At 35.2% G+C, this 17,756-nt stretch overlaps 1 protein-coding gene across 11 annotated transcripts in view; it reads right to left on the bottom strand.

The window, feature by feature from the left end:
- Nucleotides 1-17,756, bottom strand: part of UBR3 (ubiquitin protein ligase E3 component n-recognin 3) — a 338,509-nt gene that overhangs the window by 72,047 nt on the left and 248,706 nt on the right. The gene's annotated exons all lie outside the window — the stretch shown is intronic.

Raw genomic sequence — 17,756 nt, 5'->3', positions numbered from 1 at the left:
CCCACCTCAGACAACTTTATGAGAATAGAAACTGCAAAACAATACCCTATCTACAGTGGTAGAAGGAGTTTCCTTATTGGAAGATTCCTATATTATTCTGAGAAGGTAGGTTTCACCACACTGTCAGAGGAGTCCATGACACAAAAAAAGGGGTTTGAAAATTTTCTAAGACAATATTTTCTAACTATTTTAATAATTCTGACAGGCCTAACATCCTCAAATTTCATAATATATTGCAAGCCTCCATTTGGCACCAACAGTCTTCTGGTTTTCTAAGTGAGCAATGCCCATGAATGCCAAGTTGTGACTATTGCAGCATTATATTTATAGATCTTTTATAGCATTTGGGAAGAGAATTTATGCAGAGATAATAGTAATGTGGGTTTAACTTCCAGAAATCTTGCTAAATTTAGGAAGCAAAGACAGCATGGCAGCACCATGAAACATCATAGAGACTTTATAAAGCATACCCCAGAAATAAATGAATAAAGCATTTCTTAAACATTTACTACATGCGAAGCACTATGCTTTAAGAAAAGGCCTATCTTTCATTTCTTTTGTAAATCCCAGAGCAACTGGTACAGTGTGACCTTTATATAGTGGGATTTTAATATGTTAGGCTAGTTATGTAATATCCTAGGACAGAGGAAAATTCATTGAATTATAGGTCTAAGATTGTCTTCATTTATAGATGAGAAACTGAAGCCTGGAACTGTTAAGCGACTTTCCAAAGAATATATTGGCAATGGAGGCAAGATTCAAGCCCTAAGGTTCCATGTTTAATGTTCTTCCCATGTACATGCTGAATCCTTAATAAGTACTAAAGTTTCACTTTCTTTCCATGACTGGTGCTAAAATAACTTATGTCAAGACTAGTGTCACATTAATCAACAAATATTATTACATATCAACTACAAACAAGGCAGGTTCCTAAGCACTGCTGTGGAACTATGAAGCAATAGAAGATAGCTCTTACAATCTGGACAGAAGCAAGATTGAAAACCATACTACATATGGCTAGTAACAAAAACTGTTGATTTAGTATTGGGATGTCCATTAACAATAATGTGCCCACATGAGGTAGAAGCATTATTGATAAAACATAGAACACAGGCATTCTCAGATCAGAGAATTACAAGATATGAAATAACCTTATTAAATAGTGAAAACATTACTTTAAAACGTTGTACTACTCTTAACCCTGCCACCTTGCTTCCAGATTTACCAACTTCAGGAGAACCATTACACAATTGTGAAACATTAGTGTCCATGGTAGAAAAGCCTCGAGATAATCTCTTGGACACTCCCTTAGACAATGGAGATCTGATTTTATTTACTGATGATTCCTCTTTTATGAGGGATGGCATATGTTACACTGGAGCTGCTGCCGTAGTCTCAGAATTTGCCACTGAATGGTCAGTTTCACTACCTTCTAACATTAGCGTTCAAGGAGCAGAACTCATAGCTCTGAAGCAAGCTTGTATAATTGCCAAGGATAAAAAGGCAACAATTTATACGGATTCTAGATATGCTTTTGGCATTTGTCACTCAGTCGGAATGTTATGGCTCCAGAGAGGATTCTTAACCTCAGCTGGAAAATCTATAGCTAATGCAGAAATTATTAATGAAGTTCTTTCTGCTCTCCAGCTTCCTGAAGCCCTAGCTGTAGTTCATTGCTCTGTCCATACAGGTGGCACTGACCCTGTCTCTAGAGGAAATGATCGAGCAGATGCCACTACAAAGCTAGCAGCCATAGAAGGGCCTGAATTAATTTTAACATTAACAACTACTAATGATTTAAATTTACCACTTTCCTATAATGAAAAGGAAGTGGAAAAATGGAAACAAAAATTCAAAGCAAAACAGATTAATGGAGTGTGGGTGTCATCTGAAGGAAAACCCCTGCTCCCTAGAAGTTTCTATAACCAAATTTGCCAATCTATTCATAAAAATGGTCATTTTGGCACCCAGGGCATTGTGGACTCTGTTAAGAGAGTATGGATAGCCCCTGGTATAACTACCATAGCCTCTAAAGTATGTTCAGCCTGCTCTACCTGCCAGGCATATAACCAAATTCAAAACTAAATTTAGTGTTGAAAATTAGTAATTAACTCAACCTGAAGTTAGCTGGTAGTATTTATTTCTGTGCTAACTTTTAACTAATTTTCACTGTGATTTTTTTCATTTTTACTGTCGTATTTCATAGTGGATAGATACTGGATTTATATATTATGAACCGATATAACATCTAACCTGAGGCTTAGAGCAGCTGAATCATCCAGATAGGACCTGGCATTTAGAAGGCACTTAAAAAATGCTAACTGACTAACCTCAGAGGACACCAGAGCTCTCTCTAAATATCCCAAGCCTTAGAATCCCTTGTGTATATGCTATCGCCTTGATTCAAAAAAATAAAATAAAATAAAATAAAATCAACACTAGAACAGAGGTGCCAATGGTTGGAGAAGGGAGGTGATAATCTTTTATTTTCTAGCCAGTTAATTCTCCTCCTCTTTCCCCTCCTGTCATAATCCTCCTCATTCAGAATCAATGGTTATATTCATGTGCTGATGTGTAACTGTAGGTATAAACCAGGGCACTGTCTTGGGCCTCCTTATGTTCTATCTCTACTCTCACAATGATATCAACTTACAAAAATTCCATCATTATGTCTATGAAGAGAACTCCCAAATCTATATATCCAGGTTTATCTCAGTACTAAGATCCAATCTTACATAACCAACTGCTTGCTAATGTAAACCTTAAAATTTCTTAGACTTCTAAATGTTGGAAATTTCACCATTGGGAAATTTCATACTTGGAAAATTTCTTAGTGATCGTCTATTGGAATGTGAACCCAATTGACAAGGGAGGTTCCTCCTCCTCCTTTCTTAAGATTACTTTAGGACAGAAACCTTTTGCTGAACAATGGAAAGGGCTTTGACCTATGCTTAAGCATAGAACAGGAATTTCTTTGAGTCATGATTGATTTTAGAATTGATACAATAGAGATACTTGGAATGACAGAACCAGGTCTTGGAAATTACAATCTCCACCCTACTCAGTCCTAACAGGATTTAGGAAGGGCTGCAGCATAGATCAAAATTTAATTATTCCAATCTCTACCCTACTCAGGGTAACAGGATTTAGGAAGGGCTGTAGCAAAGGATCAAGATTTAATTATTTAAGAATATGACCTTCAACAGACATGTGAAAAGCCACAGACCTCTGGGTGGTTCTGGTTTAAGCTAGAGCCACCATTGGCACAGGGAAGACATGGACAGTGACTGGTAGATGTGAGAATGGAGGGGAGGGAACTTGGATGGTTTGCTTAAAGAGAGAGGGGTCTGAGGACTGTGGGTGGTTGGTTGGAGAGTTTTTTGACTCTGAGAGGTTGTGCTTGCTCTGAAGGAAGCTGCTCTGAAGGAAGCTGGAGGTGGAGGCCCCTGAGACTGTTTCTCCATTTTGGTCACGTGAATAATAGGGACTGATCTCCTTTCTTTGCCTCAGCTATCTAAGGGCTTGGGCCTTTTGGCCCAGCCTAAACAGAAGGGGTATTTAAGTCCTATTCCCTTCTCTCCCCTTTCTCTCTCTCCCTCTCTCTCTATCTCTAATTCCTTTCTTCCTCCTGTTTGTAATTAAACTCTATAAAAGGTTGACGGCTGACTTGAGTTTTCATTTAGGAATTACATAGCTGAATTCCTTGGCGACCTTAAATTAATATATATCAGTCTTTTAAAGTGATTTCCTTGTCACACTAAGCAGATCCACTTGGATAATAAATAGTTATCTCTAATGTAACAGGTTTAAAACTCAACTTACTATCTTTCCCCCAAGCCTACCTATTTTCCTACCTTCCTTATATCATTGAGGATTCCATTACTCTTCTAGTCACCCAGGTTTGCAACCTGAAAAATCATCAATTCTTTCTTCTTCCCTCCCTGCCCTGACCTCGATTAGTTCTTTCTACCTTCATAAAAGCCCTTCACACTAAGGCTCCAAGTTGTTCTTCCAGACTGATTTTACATGACTCTCTCCTATTCATACTTTGTGTTCTAGTCAATCTGGCCTACTTGCTACTATTCATGATGATATTCAAACTCCTACCTGTGTGCCTTTGTATAGTCCAAGAATGATCTTCATCTTTACAATGTCTTGAAATACCTTCAAAGAATCAGTTCAAGTGCTATTTCCTACCCAAATCTTTTCCTGATACCTCTAGTTAGTGCTTTCCTTACTAAATAAAATTACTTTGTATTTGTATTATGTATATTTTGTATTAACTTATCTTTGTATACACTGGGATGTTTCCCCTTTCCGCACTAGGCCCCACCTCCACCCCCACCAGTAGAATGTTATGCCCTTTCAGAGCCAGAACAATTTGTTTTAGTCTTCCAATCTCTATACTTGGCATAATAACATGCAAAGTAACCTGGAAAGTCAAATAACAATTTAAAGCAAGATAACAAGGCAATAAAGGATTAATTGCCAAATGAGTGGTAAAGAAAATATGGTCTAAGAAGTCCAGAGAATAAAAAAAAATACCATAAGGTACAGTGGAATTGAATAACTTAAAAAGGAAAAAGCGGTAGAACTTGAGATGAACCATAAATGATGAGAATGGTTTAGTTCTATATAAAGAATATGAGTATGAGAAGAGCTGGAGAATGTGAATAACAGAATATAATGAACAGGCCTATTGAAATCAGGGAACTTTTACATTTGTTTTTTTAACCATAGTGCTTTGCATATAAATAGCAGGCATATAACAAATGTTTGCTGAATTGAATTGAACTGCCTGAAGCTAAAAGTGCTTTTAGAGTCATGATGGAAAATTAAGCTGGGCTAAGACTATGGAGAGCCTTAAAGAACTAGAGTTTGATCACTGAGCATTGGTTAATGGGGAGTCCCTGAAAGTTTCTGAACAGCAAAGTAACATAAAAAGGTTATTAATGACTTGGAGGTTACTTCAATTATCTGGCAAAAAATAATTTCTTGCATAGCTGAAGAATTACTATGGTGATTCACAATAAAAGATTGTTCTCTAATTCCCTAAAAATAGTCTTTTCTCTAGGGAAGCATAAAATTAAGATCATTATAAGTAAGGGGGAAAGCAATGTTTTTCAAATTTAAGTTATCAAAAGTATATAACCAAAAGTTACACTGTGAATGGTCCCTTTTTGAGGAATGAAAAAAATAAAAAGGAATTACTTGTAACATCACTCCTATAACATGAGATAGCTATTTCAATGATTCATAAAAGCAATGCTTTTATATGAAAATCACCAACTAATTAATTTCCAAAGCAATAAGAATATCAGAATATACAATGGTACCTCCTCACTTCTTATCTGGTTGCACTACTTTGGTACTTCTCCAATTGACCTTTTAATCTTATCATCCTGTAAGATTTCATCAGTGTTGGAACTCCATTCACATAATCATTATCATCCCCATCTTTCTCACTGAAAGGTTGGGTCATTCACTCCAAACCGTTATTTAAGGAATGAGCCTAACGTCAAATATCTAATTTCTCACTTATTGTACTGATTTGTAACTTCTCTAATTTCTCCACCAGGTTCCCATTAGGTTATCTCCACCCTGCAACAATCATACACAGAGAGTCCTTTTCAGTTTTGTCTTCCCTCATTGGATTATAAACTCTTTGAGGGAAGGACCTGTCTTTCTCGTTTTACATTTTTATCCCTTGGGTTCTTGGTACATAAATGTGTACTTAATGACTAACTGGTACTTTTCACCATGTTCTTGAAAAGTTAGTACCATAATTTTTCAAAAAAAAAATAAATCTTTATTGGAAAACTAAAAGAAAAGAAAGCATAATCTAAAACCAAAGGTGTGGGCAAGCTTATGAAGACCATATCCAAATCAAGGAAGCTGGGGGTGGGGAGAGAATAGCCAATATAAACTAAACCAATCTGTGATTATGGTTAAAGTAGGATCAGTCGATGGAACATACAGGTTCCTTCCCACAGCCCCACTGCCTTAATACTAAAAAGCTAATGTTCTTTTCATTCTATATTAAATTTTGTAAATCGTGTCATATATACTTAATTAAATGATTCTTAAATCTGAACTAATTTTGGAATTTTTAAATTGAAGTATCTTAAAATTGGAAATATATAATTGACCAGACTGAGCATATTATCTTTATAAATGAAATTCATTACAAAATCATAGAAGATTCACTTTTAATCTACACCCATATATAGGCATATAAAGATAAATAATCTAGAAATGGTTGAATATAATTTTGAAGCATCTAAATGTAAAATATGTGACTAAATTTACATGCTTTATTCTTATCATCATATTTGACCCATTAGATGACAAGCAAATTCTTCAGTCATTCTTAATATTCATTTCCCAATATTAAGCAAACCTTTATGATTAAACTTGCTAAAACAGTTTGACCTATTTGTTCTCATCTCAAGGCCACCTGTTTAATAGCTCACATACAACAAATAATTCTACTTTCTGCAATATCTAATTGACTAACTTTACAAATACAAAAGATTAACACAGAATAATGTACTTAATCATAAAGTAAGCAGTACTGCAAATGAGAGAAGAAATCTGAAAAAACTATTAAGAACTGGTCTTTGTTTCCTTAAGCTTTAATTATGCAAACTGTAAATGAATAGCATGATAAAAAAATAGAATTTAAAAAACAGAAATTCTGTCTTTTTCTTAACAATATTCATCATATTATATTGCATTATTTTGTATAAAATAAAAGTTAGCTAATAAACCAGATTTTAGAGTTCTAGATGCATGTATACATATGTATATTTGTATTTATTTCTATGTGCATATGTACACATATATATTCAAATAAAAATGAGTATATACTCAGGTTGTGATGGCATCACTGATAAATACAATAGTACAAATTATTCTGTTCAACTCTTCTTTAATCATTACTACAAAGCAAGCCATTAAATAAGGAGGTGTATGCTTATTGAAGATGTTTGTCATGATCAAGCTTTCAAAGTGAGTTATGCATTTCTCCCTTTCATTGTAAAATCCAGCTAAATTAGCCTACTTGCTGCTTCTCACATAAGGCATCCAATCTCCTTTCCTTTTGCTTTTGTACTGTCCTAGAACTAGAACAAATGATGTAGGAATGACATGGTTAGACCTATGCATTGTGAAAATAACCCTGACAACTGAGTAGATGACAAATTGTAGTAAGAAAGACTTGAGGCAGGAAGGCTACTTAGAAGGCTACAGAAATAGTACATTCAAGAGGTAATGAGGAACAGAATTGGGTTGGTGGCTGTGTGAATAGAGAGGACATATATCTGAGAGATGTTATGAAGAAATGATAAAATGTGGCATCTCACATTATGTGTTTCTAGGTTTTGTAACTGTATTTTATTGTCTCAAAAGTTTGCATTTTGTATTTTGCATTTTGAATTTCTGTAATTGTATGTTTTCCACTTGCATTTGTGCAAGTATGTTTTCATTGATTATTTGCTTTCATTGAAATTTTATTATCTTTGATTTATATCCCCAGTGCAGGTTAGCATAGATAAGGTGTAGCAATAAGAATAGGATATGGTTAAGACTGGGGGGAGGGCGGGGGAATATAATAATATTAAGGTTAGGTATAACTTTAGAATTACATAAAATAGCAAGCATACAAGAGAGATTTTTCTTATCTCTCCATATGCTCATAGGGGGGGAAATTATAAGTATTATATTAGAAATTGGGTTTTGTTATATTAGCTTAGAGATAAGAAGTAGAAAAGCTGGCTTGAGAAAGAATTGGAGTTTGAAACAGATCTAAGACAGTATCAATTTCAAATGCTGACAGTGTGTATGGGGAGATTTTAACAGTTTTTCTGTGGCAGTTGGTCTGTGAGTGGCAGTTACTCTAAGAGGGTATCAGTTACTCCCTCAGAGTGCTGGGAAGAGGTGACATCTTTTCTCTCTCTACTCTCTGAGGTAGAAGGAAAGGATAGAAAAACCAGAAGGAGTTAAGTGATTTTCCTTTTCCAACTTGGGAAATTTACTAGTGACTTATCTATTACTATTACATAAATTATTTATATATCTGAGAAAATCAAAGAAAGACTTGGTCTTTGTGCTTTGTGCTTTGAGTCTGCTAAGGCTCAGAGTCCTAACTTGGTTCTCGCTGAGGCTCACACAGCTAGCCTTTGTTATTTTCATAACTTTGGAGACAAAGTTAAGAAGTATAAGGATAATGGTGTTTAGTTTATAGTAGAATAGTGAAAATTTGGGTTACTCAGATCAGGAAGGATCAGTGTAGCCTGTGGAAACATATGAAACAGTTCCTTCCAGAACCTGGGAGTTTTATTTGGGTGGAGTTAGAATCCCTTAGAGTTAGAAATCATTTTTTTTAAATCCTTATATTCTCAATAAATACTTTATTTTTATATAACAAGAGTCTCTTTAGCATTCTTGTGCCTGGCCCTGAAGGGAAGTTCACTTGTGAGCTTCACTTCACAGATATAAATATACTTGTTCAGGAAGGAGACTACGGATGGACATATGGCTCTGGGAATAATCTATATGGAGATGGCAAATGAACTCATGAGAGTTAATGAGATAATCCAGTGAGATTATAGAAAGAAGAAAGAAAAGAACCCAAGACAGATTGGGGGATACCCAAAGTTAGTATTATATAACTGAAGAAAGCTGTGAGTTCAGATAGGTAAGAAGTAAATAAGAATCAGAAAAAGAAAGAGAGTATATAGGAGGAAAAGGTGGTTAACAGTGTCAAATACTTCAGAGAGGACCAAGAAGAATAAGGACTAAGAAGTCATTAAATTTAGCAAACAAGAAGTCACTGATAACTTTTGGAAAAGAAATTTCAGTTCAGTAATGAAAGGGAGAATGAAACTGCACAATGTGGAGAGAAAGGAAGTAAAGGCAGTGAATAGAGATGATTTTATCTAAGAAAGGAAAGAAGTTTTTAAGAAGAGGAGAAACTTAGAAATATATATATAGGAGATGGGGGCGGGGGGAGTAGATAGGGAAAAACTGAAGGTTTGAAGGAGCAGTAATAATAGAAGGCCCAAGGATAGAATCAAAGAAATATATAGGAGAATTGACATTAGCAAGGTGAAGGACCACCTCTTCATCTTATATAGGAGTGAAAGTGAAGATAGGGGAAAATGATTTCAGAGGGGTGTGAGAGGGCATGAAGTCTAGAAAGTTCGCAGCAAATGGTGTCTCTTTTCCTTTATTTAAAGTATGAAGCTGAAAAAATGGGAATGGTAGGGAGTGTGATGCATACAAACTGAAAAGAGATTTCCAACATAAAGAGAGATACCTCAGACACATTTCTTTGAAGATAATGCTATATTCATCATATTAAACTGTATAACACTAAGGCATCTTTTTAGTGAGATTCATAACCACTGAAAATAAATCATCCTAAAAATTCACACAGAAAAGTCAAATAAAGAGAGTCAGCTATCCTGACTGTGAGAAGTTGGGCAATCATTTGAGTTTGTTCAGAAAATGCAAACTGAAGGGAAAAAATACACTTTGGGCAGGCAATGAAGACAATAGTAGGATGTAGTGAAAAGGTACTCGAAATGTCATTACAGGGCTCAGGTTTGAATCATGACTCTTTCATTATCCCTGTGGAATGTAGGGCTACTTACTCAATTTCTATTGTATTTTAATTTAAAATCTAAGAATTTTTTAATTTTTGAATTTTTTTTTGTTTGAGATTGTATTTTTATAAAAATCCAAGAATTTTGAATTTTGTTTAAGATTGTACTTTTGTAAAAATTCAACATTTGATTTTGTTCGAGAAAAGATCTTCAAGAAATAAGCTTGAAACTTTTATATCCAGAGAATGAACTGTTGTAGAAAGATGCCGAAAACCTACACTTCATCAAGAAGATCAAGAATGAACTTTGGATATGATTGATTGGACTGAACTTTTGAATGAACATTTATTGTAATTGTACACATTTATGCCAAAAGGGACTGCCCCTAATTTGGCTTTCTGTCAATGTTCCTAGCAAAACTTTTCTTTTCTATTTCCTCTCTCACTATTCTAATTTCTCTTAGAAAATTGAATATTGTGTACATCTATAGTTAGAAGTGCATTTAGAACTACAAAATGATTATGTTAAATGATCAATGGGGAGACTAGTCTCCCAATGATCATCAGGTGGGATTGTAAACCTTAAAATTAAGAGAAGAAACAAATGGAGAACGGTTATTTACCAATGAGTTAAAGGTTCAAAACTAAATATAAAGGGCAACTGGGTGGCTCAGCTAGGTAGAAGGTGCTGGGCTCAAATCTGACCTCACTCACCAAATTTTCCAATTACCAAGTCCTTACCATTCTTCTGTCTTGGAACTAATATTCAGATATGATTCCAAGACAGAAGGTAAGAGCTTTTTTTTTTTAAGTTAGTATTATTTCAATTTAATACTTTACTATAAATCTGAAATCACTTTGGACAAGTCATTAAGTCCCTATAACTTCAGCTGTCTTATCTGTAAAATGAACAATTTGAAATACATGATTTCAAAGGCCTCTTATTTTTATTATTTTTGTTGTTCACTCTTTATTTTTAAGACTTTGACATTTTATCTCACCTAGGCTGAAGTGCAATGGCCACTCACCACTTGACTACATTGTTGATCACCAGAGAAATTCTGACCGGCTCCATTTCCAACCTGGGCTTCTGCCTCTCCTTAACCAGTCTACAGGCCCCCTACTTCTGGAGGGATACCTGTTATGTTCCTAATATATACTGAAGTTAGCAATTTACACAGTGAAGACTTGCTTCAAAATTAGTTCAATCTGAAATTTTTTGTTAAATTGCAGAGATGTTTTTAAAAAACCAAGGTAGCCAGATTTTAAATTGTAAGATGAATCACAGAAATTCTTAAATAATATTCATTAAACTGGGAGCTAATTTCAAGTAGTCTACTGATTCAATGACTGGCAAATCATTTTCTACCTTTCTTCTAAGATGTCAATGATGGCATCTGCTTAGAATTCCCTCTAATAGTACATGCAAGCAATTATAGTGTAATATATTATAATACATAACTTGTCATCATGCAAACTAACCCTTTGGTCAGCTGCAGAGAAGCTTTCCTAGGTTGCTCTATATACAAAATTTGAAAAAGGGTCTTGACTAATGGATGGAGAAAAGAGAAGAGACACAAATCAACAATAATTCAGCTAAAACATCCCATACTGGCCACCTTCAGAAGTACAATATCATAAACTACAAATTTATCTCCCTTGAAATTAAAGACTCCTAGACCCTTAGGAAAATTGTTCTCGGGAATAAGGAGAACAAATGAATTAAAATAAAAACACTAGGGTGTTACTAGGTCTGAAAGTACACTTTTAATTCTTCTAACATATTTGTGAAATCTGTCTAGAAAGGTCAACCAAAAGCAAACTGTATTCATCAGATCAACTAGCCTATCTGTTTCGTAACACTACATTCAATCTAATCTCCCATCTCCATACCTTTGCCCAGGCCCTCAATGGCTACAATTTATTTTTTTTTTAATTTGGTCAATTTCAAACATTATTCCCTGGTTACAAAAATCATTTTCTATTCCTCCCTCTCATCCATTCTTCCCTCCCCTCCAATAGCTGACACACAGTTCCTCTGTGTCCTTGACCAGAATCGATTTCTATATTGTTGGTATTTGCACTAGGATGTTCATTCAGAGTCTACATCCGCAATCTCAACCCATGTAATCAAGCAATTGTTTTTTCTTCTGTGTTTTTATTCCCACAGTTTTTCCTCTGAATGTGGATAGTGGTTTTTCTCAGAGATTCCTCCAAGTTGTTCAGGATCACTGCATTGTATAACAGTTAAAATTTAGTTTCTCTGCTAAAAGTATTATATTTTTATGAGTTTTATTAAAGATTAAGAAATGAAGAAAATACAAAATAAGAAAGCATGTGGCTAGGAAGGCAGAAAGGCCCCTTCAATTTCACTTATTGCATCCTTGCAATCTCTGAGTACAGGAAGAGAGAGCTCAGTAGGCTTTACTGCCAGTTTAAATAGAAATTTGGATCTCGCCCAGGTGGGGATCTCAGTGAAATTAGAAGGCATCTTGGGAACTACAGCAAGGACTTCTGGGGATTGAAGTCCAGGGTTCAAATCTCCATTTTTACAATTGTCACTAATGGAGAAGTCTGTTACATTCGATTGTACCCCAGTGTATCAGTCTCTGTGTATAATGTTCTCCTGGCTCTGCTCCTTTCACTCTGCATCACTTCCTGGAGGTTGTTCCAGTTCTCAAGGATTTCCTCCACTTTATTGTTCCCTTGACCACAATAGTATTCCATCACCAACATATACCACAATTTGTTCAGCCATTCCCCAATTGAAGGGCATCCCCTCATTTTCCAATTTTTTGCCACCACAAAGAGCACAGCTATGAATATTCTTGTACATATCTTTTTCCTTATCTCTTTGGGGTACAAACCCAGCAGTGCTATGACTGGATCAAAGGGCAGATAGTCTTTTAGCTCTTTTGAGGCATAGTTCCAAATTGCCCTCAAGAATGGCTGGATGAATTCACAACTCCATTAGCAATGCATTAATGTCCCCATTTTGCCACATCCCCTCCAGCATTCATTACTTTCCTTTGCTGCCATGTTAGCAAAAGTGTGAGGTGGTACCTCAGAGTTGTTTTGTTTTGCATCTCTCTGATTATAAGAAATTTAGAGCACTTTTTCATGTGTTTACTAAAACTTTTGATTTCTTTGATTGAAAATTGCCTTTTCATGTCCCTTGCCCATTTATCAATTGGAGAATAGCTTGATTTTTTGAACAATTGATTTAGCTCTTTGGAAATCTGAGTAATTAGACCTTTGTCAGAGGATTTGTTATGGAGATTGTTTCCCAGTTTGTTATTTCCCTTCAGATTTTGGTTACATTGGTTTTGTTTGTACAAGAACTTTTTAATTTGATGTAGTCAAAATTATTTGTATTACATTTCATGACTCTTTCTAACTCTTGCTTGGTTTTAAAATTATTCTGTTCCCAAAGGTCTGACACGTATACTATTCTGTGTTCAACTAATTTACTTAGAGTTTCCTTCTTTATATTCAGGTCATTCACCCATTCTGAGTTTATCTTGGTGTAGGGTGTGAAATGTTGATCCAAGCCTAATCTCTCCCACACTGCCTTCCAAATTTCCCAGCAGTTTTTATCAAATAGTGGATTTTTTTTTCCCCCTAGAACCTGGGATCTTTTGGCTTGTCATACATTGTCTTGCTAAGGTCACTAACCCCAAGTCTATTCCACTGATCCTCCTTTCTGTCTCTTAACCAGTACCAAATTGTTTTCATGACCAGTGTTTTATAGTATAGTTTGAGATCTGATACTACAAGGCCACCTTCCTTTGTATTTTTTTTTCATTATTTCCCTGGGTATTGATCTTTTGTTCTTCCAAATGGACTTTGTTATGTTTTTTTTCTAATTACGTAAAAAAGTTTTTTGGAAGTTTGATGGGTATGGCACTAAATAAATAGATAAGTTTGGATAGGATGGTAATTTTTATTATGTTAGCTTGTCCTACCCATGAGCAGTTAATGTTTTTCTAATTGCTCAGATCTAGTTTTAGTTGTATGGAAAGTGTTTTGTAGTTGTGTTCATATAGCTCCTGTGTTTGTTTCGACAGATAGATTCCTAAGCATTTTATATTGTCTAGGGTGATTTTGAATGGAATTTCTCTTTCTAATTCCTGCTGCTGAGATGTGTTGGAGATAAATAGAAATGCTGATTGAAGTCAAGGCAGAGCCTCCTCTCTCCTTTGTTTGTCTTTGCTTCAGACAAAGTTGTGAATTTGTTTGTCTTTGCTTCAGACAAAGATGTGGATTAACCTTTACCCATACTGGAACCAAGGATGGAACAGTAAACATGAAGGAAGCAGGATAACATTTATGAAAAGCAAATTGTGATAAGGTGGGCGCCTATCCCCTTGTTTGCCCATCTTCCCCTTGTTTGGATTTGTATTAAACGAAGAATGTAGGTTAACCTTTGAACACCTGCCTATCCCTGGACCAAGATTAGGGTTCCTGGAATGTGAAGTCATAAACTCCTGTGGGCTTTGCCTAGTGGTTTCTTTTTGCCTATATAAGTTCTGTGGGAGACAAATAAAATTGGCACTATTTCTCTCTTTCATATAGTGTCCGTTCTTTCTTTTTTCGTTACCTGTTATTCTTCATTTTTCGTTACCCCAAGTAGGATCTCACAGGACTGGCCGACCCTGTGGAGGAGTCTTACAGCTGATGACTTATGTGGGTTTATTTGGTATCTGGCTACTTTGCTAAAGTTGTTGATTATTTCCTGTAGCTTTTTAGTTGATTCTCTAGGATTCTTTAAGTAGACCTTCATATTATCCACAAAGAGTGATAGCTTGGTCTCTTCATTGCCAATTTTAATCCCTTCAATTTTTTTTTCTTCTCTAATTGCTACTGCTAGTGTTTCTAGTACAATGTTAAATAATAGAGGTAATAATGGCCAACCTTGTTTCACTCCTGATCTTATTGGGAATGCATCTAGTTTATCCCCATTGGAGATGATGTTGGTTGGTGGTTTTAGACAGATACTGTTTATTATTTTTAGGAAAGACCCTTCTATTACTATACTTTCTAGTGTTTTTAATGGGAATGAATGTTGTATTTTGTCAAAGGTTTTTTCTGCATCTATTGAGATAATCATGTGATTTTTGTTGGTTTGCTTGTTGATATGTTCAATTATATGGATGGATTTCCTGATATTGAACCATCCTTGCATTCCTGGTATGAATCCTACATGGTCATAGTGAATAACCCTTGTGATCACTTGCTGGAGTCTTTTTGCTAGAATCCTATTTAAAATTTTTACATCTATATTCATTAAGGAGATTGGTCTGAAGTTTTCTTTCTCTGTTTTTGACCTGCCTGGCTTTGGAATCAGTATCATATTTGTGTCATAAAAGGAATTTGGTAGAACTCCTTCTTTGTTTTTTTTTTTGTCAAATAGTTTGTATAGTATTGAGATTAGCTGTTCTTTGAATGTTTGATACAATTCACTTGGAAATCCATCAGGTGCTGGGGATTTTTTCTTAGGGAGTTCTTTGATGGCCTGTTCAATTTCTTTTTTCTGATATGGGATTATTTAAGAATTCTATTTCTTCTTCTGTTTATCTAGGCATTTTATATTTTTGTAAACGTTCATCCATATCACCTAGATTGGCCTGTTTACTGCCATGTAATTGGGCAAAATATTTTTTAATGATTGCTTTAATTTCCTCTTCATTGGAAGTGAGTTCTCCCTTTTCATTGATGGTACTGTTAATTTGATTTTCTTCTTTCCTTTTTTTATTACATTGACCAGTACTTTGTCTATTTTGTTTGTTTTTTCAAAATACCAGCTTCTAGGCTTATTGATTAGTTCAATAGTTCTATCACTTTTGATTTTATTAATTTCTCCCTTAATTTTTAGGATCTCTAATTTGGTTTTCTTCTGGGAATTTCTAACTTGTTCTCTTTCAAGTTTTTGGATTTGCATGTCCAAATCATTGACCTCTGCCCTCCCAAATTTGTTAATATATGAACTCAAGGATATAAATTTTCCCCTGAGCACTCCTTTGGCTGCATCCCAAAGGGTTTGAAAGATGTCTTATCATTGTCATTTTCTTCAATGAAATTATTAATTGTTTCTATGATTTGTTCTCTAACTAACCAATCTTGGAGAATCATATTGTTTAATTTCCAATTAATTTTTGATTTGGCTCTCCATGTACTCTTTACTAATCATTATTTTTATTGCCTTATGATCTGAAAAGGTTGCATTTATTATTTCTGCTTTTCTGCATTTGTATGCCATGTTTTTATAGCCTAGTATATGGTCAATCTTTGTGAATGTACCATGTGCTGCTGAAAAGAAGATTTATTCCTTTTTGTCCATATTTATTTTTCTCTATATATCTTTTAACTCTAATTTTTCTAAGATTTCATTCACCTCTTTTACCGCTTTCTTATTTTTTTATTTGATTTATCTGAATTTGATAGTGTAAGTTTAGGTCTCCCACTAGTATAGTTTTACTATCTATTTCCTCCTTCAATTCTACTAGTTTTTCCATTAGAAATTTGGGTGGTATACCATTTGGTGCATACATGTTGATTGGTGACATTTCCTCTATACTCCTATATACTCCTACACTATGTCTATACTCCCTTTTATCAGGATGTATTTACCTTCCCTGTCCCTTTTAATCAGGTCTATTTTTACTTTGGTTTTGTCAGATATCATGATTGCAACTCCTGCCTTCTTTCTATCAGTTGAGGCACAATAGGTCTTGCTCCAACCATTATTTCTGACCTTGTGAGTATCTACCCACATCATGTGTGTTTCCTGAAGACAACATATGGTAGGCATTTTGGATTCTAATCCACTCTCCTATTTGTCTACATTTTATGGGTGAGTTCATCCCATTCACGTTCCGAGTTTTGATTTTCATTGTGAATTCCCTAGCATTTTTATATCCGTTTCTAGTTCTGTCCTTTCTTCTTTTGCTATATCCTTTTAAACCAGTGATTTACTTTTAACCAATCCCCCTGATCCCCTCCCCTTGATGTGCTTCCCTTTCTGGTCCCTCCCTTTTTGTTCCCTTCTTGTTTTGTTTTTGTTTTTTTAGGATCTGTTAAGTTCCCAACCCCCACGTTCATTCCCTCCCTTTTTGTACTCCTATCCCTCTTAGTTTTACCTTCTCCTTTACCCTGTAGGATGAGACAGAATTCAAGATCCCAATGGATCTAGATGCTCTTCCCTCTCGGAGTTGATTTCCCTGAGAGTGAGGTTTAAGTATTCTCTACTGGCACTCTCTTCCTCTCCTTCTTATAAGAGTATTCTTCCCCTCCCCTTCCCATGTGTATCTTTGTGTGAACAAGATTATTCTATTTATTTTGTTTCTTCAAGTATCTCTTGGTACCCTCTTCGATTCCCCCCTTTCTCTTTCTTTTTTTCATATCATCTTTTAGCCCTTAATGCCCCAATATTTTCCTATGAGTGATTCTTCTAATTACTTCTAATTACAGTTTTTGAGAGTTACAAATAACATTTTCCCCATATATTAATATATATAATTTGATCTAATTGTAGCCCTTAAAGAAGAGAGTTTGAATAAAAAGGAAAAACGTTTTTCTCCTTTTCCCTCTTTTTCATATTTACCTTTTCATGTTTCTCTTGTTCTTTGTGTTTGGATATCAAACTTTCCACTTAGTTATGGTCTTTTCTTTACAAATACTTGGAAATCTTCTATTGTGTCGAATGCCCATACTTTCCCCTGGACGTATAATCAGTTTTGATGGATAGGTGATTCTTGGTTGAAGACCCAGTTCTCTTGCCTTTCTGAATTCCAGTTCCAGGCCTTGCGGTCCTTTAGTGTGGAAATTGGCAGGTTCTGTGGGATCCTGATTGGTGCTCCTTGGTATCTGAATGGTCTCTTTTTGGCTTCTTGTAGAATTTTCTCCTTAGCTTGAAAGCTCTGGAATTACATTCCTGGGAGTTGTCTTTTGGGGATTTAGTATAGAGGATGTTCTATGAATTCTTTCAATGTCTATTTTGCCCCCTTGTTCAAGAACATCAGGGCAGTTTTCTTAGATGATTTCTTGTAGTATGATGTCAAGATTTCTGTTTATTTCTGGTTTTTCAGGTAGACCAATGATTCTCAAATTGTCTCTCCTTCCTCTGTTTTCCTGATCTGTCACCTTGTCA

Source organism: Monodelphis domestica, chromosome 4, assembly GCF_027887165.1.
Source record: "Monodelphis domestica isolate mMonDom1 chromosome 4, mMonDom1.pri, whole genome shotgun sequence".
Classification (NCBI taxonomy): Eukaryota; Metazoa; Chordata; class Mammalia; order Didelphimorphia; family Didelphidae; genus Monodelphis; species Monodelphis domestica.
Note: the sequence above shows the minus strand (reverse complement) of the source record. Positions and strands in the feature narration are given on the sequence as shown.